The sequence below is a fragment of the Cynocephalus volans genome, chromosome 2 (genome assembly GCF_027409185.1).
Source record: "Cynocephalus volans isolate mCynVol1 chromosome 2, mCynVol1.pri, whole genome shotgun sequence".
Lineage (NCBI taxonomy): Eukaryota > Metazoa > Chordata > Mammalia > Dermoptera > Cynocephalidae > Cynocephalus > Cynocephalus volans.
The window spans coordinates 213,664,864-213,673,066 of record NC_084461.1 but is presented as its reverse complement, the minus strand read 5'-3'; positions in this window follow the sequence as shown (position 1 = coordinate 213,673,066).

The following is an 8,203-nucleotide window of genomic DNA, read 5'->3' as shown; positions in this document are numbered from 1 at the left end:
TATGCAGCAATTCAAACAAAAAGTCTGCCTTAGTGGAGTTTGTATTCTAGGCTAAGAAAGAGACACACACGTAAATAATGACAATAATATAAATTCCTTTGAGATTAATTCTTGGTCAATACCAAAATGGGAGATTTTCTTTCAGACAAGGTGGCATAGATTTGTTTTTATCGTTTCTCCCTGCTAAGTACGACTATAAACCCTGGAAATAACTCAAGAAACAGCCAAACAGACTCTCTGAAAGGCAGTAAGAAGGTGGTGAGCTGGTGTGAGACCCCAAGACTGGAGGAACAATGTGATGGTGGGACACCTCAGTTCCCTCCATCCAACAGAACAAGGAAAACCAGACCCTGAGGTTTCTTATCCCCAAACCAGCAACTAAAGGGAGCCCAGGTAAGCTCATTCCACCCCTAGGCTAAAGGGAAGCCCCACAGAAAACATCAGGTGAGCTGGGCAAGAGGGCTGGTGGGGAGCCCCACCAAGTGCACAGCCAGAAGGCACAGTCTCCTTTCCTACCAGACCTGAGACTCCCCTCCCCCATGGAGAGATAAACAGGTAGCCAGATAGCACTGGCAAGACAATGAGTAACACACAGGAAAAGAGAAACAGAGTAACAAGAAATAGATGAAGCAAGCAGAACACAAACAATAAAATGGCAGAATTATCACTAACATATGGATAATTTTATTAAACATAAATGGCCTATATATACAGATCAAAAACCAGAGATTGCGAGACTAGATAAAAAACCAAAAAAACAACACACAAAACAGCTACAACTCAATTATATGCTGTTTATAAGAAACTCATTTCAGATTCAGCACATATAATATATCAAAATTAGTGGGACACAGCTAAACCTGTGCTGATTTGAAACAAGGAATGGTCTCAAATCAATAATCCAAGTTGCCATCTCAAGAAACTACACAAGAAAAGCAAAATAATCCCAGAGTGAGCAGAAGAAAGGAAACAAAGATCAGAATAAAAATCAATAAAAGTGAAAACAAGAAAACAAGAGAAAATCAACGAGACAGAAAGCTTGTTCTTAAAAACAATCAATAAAATCAGCAAACCTCTAGCAAAACTAATAAGAATGAAGAGAAAGAAAATATATGTCACCAATATCAGGAATGAAATAGGGGATATCACAACAGAACTGCAGCATTTAAAAAGATGATAAGAAAATACTAGGAACAACTTTACCTTCATAAATTTAATAATTTATAAAAAGTAGACCCTATGATATTTTGAAACATATATTTAGTCTTCATCCCCTTCTCCTGGCACAAAACTCCTAAAATCCTTGGAATAACCAAAGTGATAAGAGTATCTTTTTGTATGCTATTCAGTTGACTGCTGGCTGGCAGCCCCTAAGTAGCTTCAGGATGGGAGTTGGTCACCAGAAAGACCAAGACAGGATTAGAGAGTTGGGACTTTTAGCCTCACACTCCAAACTCTGGGGAAGGGAGAGGGGCTGAAGGTTAAATTGATCACCAGTGGCCAATGATTTAATCAATCATGCCTATATAATGAAGCCTCCATAAAAACCCAAAAGGACAGAGTTTGGAGAGTTTCTGGGTAGTTGAACACATGAAGGTTCCTGGCAGCTGGTGTGCCTGGGGAGGGAAGGGAAGCTCCGCGCTGCCTCCCCCATACCTCGCCCTATGTATCCCTTCATCTGTATCCTTTGTTATATGCTTTATAATAAATGGGTGAATGTAAGTGTTTCTCTGCGATCTGTGAGCAGCTCTAGCAAATTAATCAAACCCAAGGAAGAAGTCACAGGAACTGCTTCTTGAAACCGGTCAACAGAGAGTCTGGAGGCCCAAACTTGCGACTGGTGTCTGAAGCAGAAGCAGTCTTGTGGGACTGGGCCCTCAACCTGTGGGATCTGATGCTGTCTCCAGGTAGATGGTGTCAGAGGTGAATTGGAGGGCACCCAGCTGATGTGTCCTGCTTGCTCGGTGTGTAGGGAGAAACCTCCACACATTTGATCACAGAAGTCTTCTGTGTTGATTGCAGAGTGACAGCAGAGAAAAAGCAGTTTGTGTTTTTTGGCTGATTCTTCAAAAATCACAAATTATCAAAATTCAACCAAGATGAAATAATTTGAATACTTCTATGTCCATTAAACAAATTGAATTCATAAGCAAAAATCTCCAGGCCAGATGATTTCAATAGAGAATTCTACCAAATGTTTAAAGAATTAATACTAATTTTAAACAATCTTTTTCGGAAATAAAAAGAGGAGAGAACACTCCCCAATTCATTTTATGAGGCAAGTATTACCTTGATACCAAAATGAGACAAAGACACTACAGAAAAAGAAAACTGATGACCAATATCTCTCATGAATTTAGAAACAAAAGTATTCAACAAAATATTAGCAACAGAATTCAACAATGTATAAAAAGAAGTATATACTAATACCAAGTGGAATTTATCATGGGTATGCAAGGCTGGCTGAACGTCAGAAAATCAATATAATTCACCATATAACATCAACAAAGAACAGCAAATCCAATTTAAAGAAATAAAGAATCTGAATTATAATAGAAACATATATACAAAATTTTCCATATAAATATTCTAAAGAAGAAAAAACATGATTCTGTGAATTGATACCGAGCACTTCACAAAATTCAGCACTTGTTTATGATAAAAACTCTTAACAAATTTGGAATAGGGGGACTACCTTAATTTGATAAAGAACATCTACAAAAATCCCTGCAGTTAACATCATACTTAATGGTGAAAGACTGAACACTTCTTTCCTCCTATGATCAGGAACAAGGCAAGAATATCCGCTCTCACCACTCTTACTCAATTTAGTACTGGAAGGCCTAGCGATTGCAACAAGGCAAGAAAACAAAATAAAAGGCATTCAGATGGGAAAGGAAGAAATAAAATTGTCTCTATTTGCAAATGATATCATTGTCTATTTAGGAAATCTCAAAGAATCCATAAAAAACTCTCCTAAAACTAACAAGTGGGGAAGGTTGCAGAATAAAAGACCCATACATAGAAATAAATCACTTTTCTCTAGGAAACAATGACCATGTAAACACTGAAATTTAAAACACAATGCCACTTACAATCATTCCAAAGATAATGGACTATTAGGCATACACTTAACGATGTGTACAGGATCTACATGCTGAAAATTAGAAAATACTCATGAAAGAAATAAAAAGAAATCTACCTAAATGGAGATATATAGCATGTTTGTGGATTGGAAGACTCCACATCGTAAAGATGTGATTTCTACTGTTGAAGAAAAAAATTATTCATGACCTTTTTAATGACAGTCGGGAGACCCTATTCAGGACTATTGCAATAGGTATAGGAACCAGTGCAATGGGGTTTTGCAGTGGGGAGAGAGATCGGGCTCAACTCCTAATATAAGGACAAGTGGAAATTTATAGTGGAGGTTAGTGGATGGAAAATTACTAAGAGGAAACATCAGTCTTAGGGGATTCTGGCTACACTGAGTCAACAAGATTCTTGCAGAAGGTAGGCCAAGGTGGTACAGTAAGAAGGGTGGGGGAAGAGGGATTTTATCAGATATCAAGGGTAAGGGATTTTCTCTAAACTAACTTAGCAGCATTCTTGCTAAAACTGGGCTAAGTCGGTATAGATTGTGGACTAAGGACAGGTGTTGACTTAGAAAGAGGACTCCAAGGAGCCTGACTCAAGTTTAGTCAAAGGAGAGAGCCTTGGTCACTAAACAAATTGATCTATAGGTTTAATGCAGTACCTGCCAAAATCCTCATATGATTTTTTGCAGACATAGAAAAGTTTATTCTAAAATTCATGTGGAAAGACACAAGCCTTAGAACAGCCAAAACAATCTTAACAAAAGAATCAAATAGAAAAGTCACTTTAGTCAATATTGAAGTCTACTCTATAGTTACAGTCACGAAAAGAAAGCAATATATAGAGAGGAGGGACAGACACATAAATGGCTGGAACAGAAAAGAAAACCCAGAAATGGACCCACACAAATGTGCTCAACAAACTTCTGACAAAAGTGCAAAGCAATTCAAAGTGGATATCCACAGGCAAAAAAAAAGGAATTTTCACCCAACTGTCACACTTGAAAATGGACCATGAATTTAAATGTAAAACATAAAACTATTAAACTTTCTAAAAAATAAAAATTAAAAAAAAAATACAGGACAAAATTCTCAGGAAGGAACTAGGGTGAGTTTTAGAATTAACAACAGAAGCATTATCCGTACAATGGAAAATAGATAAGCTGACCGCATTAAAATTTTTTTTTATTGAATCATAATTGATTATACATATTTTGGGGATTCAATGTTGACATATGTTGAGCAAATCAATATTACTAGGCATATATATTGTTACAAATTGTACTTATTCTTTATGTCCCTTGTCCAATCTCTCTCTATCCCCCACTCCCTCCCTCCTCCAACCAATGATAACCCTAGATTTCTTCTCTCCTTCTGAAAGAGTAATGGTTACTCTGTTGATTTGTTGCCTGGATGATCTGTCCAATAATGAAAGAGGTGTGTTCAGGTCCCCCAATGTTATCATACAGCAGATGCTTCTTCTTACACTCTGAAATGAGCTATGTGGAGAAAAACATCCTCTCCTTTTCTTTGGTCTCTGCTGGTGACTCTCCTTGTATCAATGCACTCCAGTGGCTGGTGGTGTGTGGTGGTTGTGGTGTCTAGCCAGTTTCACGGTGGCTGTGGTTACTGTGCTGGCTGTGGTGGACCACCTACATGGAGGTGATGTTTTTGGCATGCTCCTTGGCACTGGCGGTGTGCTGGGTTGTGCAGGGGTGGGGGGTGTCTAGTCCCCAGCTCCTGACCTTGTTAAAATTTTTTAAAAATTTGCTCTGTGAAAGCTCATGTGAAGAGGATAAAAAGACAAACTACAGACTGGGAAACAACATTTACAAATGATATACCCAACAAAGAACTCGTATCTAGAATGTACAAAGAACTCTGAAATCTCAACAAGAATAACAAAAAGCCTAACAATCCAATTAGAAAATAGGGAAAAAAATATTTCACCAAAGAGGATACACGGATGTCAATAAGCACATCAAAAGATGTTCAACACCATTAGCCATCAGGGAATTGTAAATTAAAACCACAATGGGGGCCGAGCCCGTGGCGCACTTGGTAGAGTGCTGCGCTGGGAGCGTGGCGACGCTCCCGCCGCGGGTTCGGATCCTATATAGGACTGACCGGTGCACTCACTGGCTGAGTGCCGGTCACAAAAAAAAAAAAAAAAAGACAAAAAAAAAAAAACCCACAATGAAACATCACTGCACCCCTACTGGAGTGGCTAAAATAAAAAATAATGACAACATTAAATACTGGTGAAGACGTGGAGAAACTGGATCTCTCATACATTGCTTGTGAGAATGTAAAATATTATAGCCACTCTGGAAAACAATTTGGCAGCTTCTTGTGAGACTACACATGAAATTACCATACAAGCCAGCAATTGCACTCTGGGCAATTATCCAAGAGAAATGAAGTTATATTCACACAGAAACATGTGAAACGCCAGCTTTGTTCTTAATAGCCTAAAACTGAAAACAGCCTAGATATGTTTTAGCAGGTGAATCGTTAAACGAACTGTGGCAAATCACACAGTGAAATATTGCTCAGCAGTAAAATGGAATAAACTATTGATATTCACAACAATATGGACAAATCTCCAGGGAATTATGCTGCATGAAAAAAGCCAATTCTGAAAGGTTAGACACCGTATGTTTCCATGTATACAACATTTCAGAAATGACAAAATTTTAGAAATGAAGGACAGATTAGTGAATGCCAGGGCTTAGGTTTGGGGGGCGGTGAAGGAGAGTTTGGAGGAAGATGGGTGTGATATCAAAGGGCAACATGAATGATCCTTCTGGTGATGGAAATGGCCAATATCTTGACTTGGTGATATTGCACACGTGATAAAATTGTGTAAACTAAACTCAATACAAAAATAAGTACAAGAAAAACTGAGGAAATCTGAAGAAGATTGGTGTACTGTTTTAATGTCCTATCCTGGGTGTGATACCTTCCTATAGTTTTTGCAAGATGTCACCACTGGGGGAAATCAAATAAAGGCTACATTCTTTTCAACTTCACAATCTACAATTATCTCAATCAAAATTCAATTACTAAAATCGCCATTAGGCAACTGGCTAGAATGTCAGGGGTGGGGCACCAGAAGGTACTGGGGGCCCAGGAAGACTCTCTCAAAGATGACTTCTACGGTGAGTCCTAAATGAGGAAGGCAGATAATGCAGAAAGCAGAGTAAGCGGGCATCAAGTGGGGAGGCCCAAGGCAGGAGCTTGGTATGTCCTGAAACTCAGAACAAGTGGGGAGGATATGGGGCTGGAGGTGCCTGAGAGGTCTGTGTGTGACCTAATCTCTCACGGGCCGCCTGGCCATCTCCTACCAAACACTTTTCCATTTCTTAAGCTGGTTTCCAGCACTTCCAGAGAGTCATTAGTAAATCCCTTAGTTTATACCAACATACCTTTCAGGGTTACCTATGAGAATATAGCTGTAACATTTAATTAGCCTGAAATTAAACAAACAAACAAACAAAAACAGCAGCAATAAAGAAGGTATCTCAGGGTACTGAATGGTTTTATATGATGAGGAAGTTGTACTTTGACAAGAATCTACCGATTATAACACATTTTTGTATCTCCTCTGACTTGGGACCATCCTGCAGAAGAGCAAGGTGATAAGGTAGACCAGAAGGCCGAGCTCAGATGGGCTTCAGTAACTTGCCGAGTCAACAGCTAGGACAGAATATGGCAACGACACCACTGTCATCTCACATGGGGGGAAGTCTCTGTGGATTGGATGGTGCACTGAGTCCCAGTTCAGAAACGAACTCTCCTTATTCCTGGACAACTTCAGTCTGAAATAGTGGTTTGGAACAAAACCAGTCCGGTAGCAAGGCTTGTGGAAAACTGGAGTGCAGACAGAGCCTGTGCAGCTGGGGTGGAAGGGGGCGCTGGCCCTCATTTGTCCTTGGGCATGTGGCTTCCTAGACTGGACAGTTCCCAAGGCCCCATGTGAGGAATCCTGCCAGCACCACCTATTCTAAAGGGGAGAGACTGAGAGGGCAAGAACCGGTTCCCGGGTGTGCCTCGGCAATGTTTTTTGTGAATGTTCCATTGCCTGTGTCTTTTGTCTCGGCACCTTTCCCTTCAAGTTCAGATGGGCAGCCCGAATCCTCTGCTTCTCGGATTCCATGGCAGGGGCTGGCCATTGGCTGGGAAAGGCACCAAGAGAAGTGATGCCTGTCTGATGGGCCACAGATCCCAGAGGAGTAAGCCTGTCACTGTGAGCCTCTCTGAGCTGGGGCCCAGGGCCCACTGTGTGGAGTGTAACACTGTGTGTGATACAAAGGTACATGTCCTCCTGTGTGGAAGCAGCCGGAGGCTTTTCCACTCCATTCTATCTCATTGACAATAAAAATGCTGGCTGCGACCCATGTCATTGGTTTCATGACCAGCTTATTGAAAAACAGTTCCATTTCTGCCCTCTCTGAGGGGAGTTCTAGAAAGCTGCATAGCGGCAGGGATGGAAAGGGAAACATGACTGGGATGAGGAAACTGGGGAGTGAGGCCAAAGCAGGGAAGAAGCCTCAGTTAGTAGCTCTAAAATAGTATCATCTTTGGGAGAATTTCAAATAGTTGCAATTACTCTCAGGTTCTGGTGAACCTGATGGCAGTGGGTGTCATTACCTGGTGTGGCAATTCTGCAAGGCCTCTCAGAGGTCCCCCCTCCCCCAAAGCCCTCTCCACCTCTCAGAGCCCACTGCACTTCTCTGAAGGAGTCCAAAGGCCCCAGGGGTGTGGGAGTAGGGAGTAGTCTAGCCAGAGTCTGTATGCCCTTGGTCCCTTCCAGGCTTTTCTGCCTCTAGTGGCTGATGGGCTGGATTTGCTTTTTGATGGCAAATTACTGATGACACACAAATTTCAGGTGTGGTTTAGAAATGGCCTGACACACTTTTGTTTCCAGTCTGTCGCATTCACAAGGTTTTAGCCTGGTGTTACTAAAAATCAAAATGGAGTCACCCATGCTAAAGTTCCACGCCACCATTCTAAAAGGTTGTGGTTTAACTTTCCAAGAAATCAGGGGAGATAACAGCCAATTTCCCAAACAGGCCAATTTCAATCCTATATCCATGATGATGAAG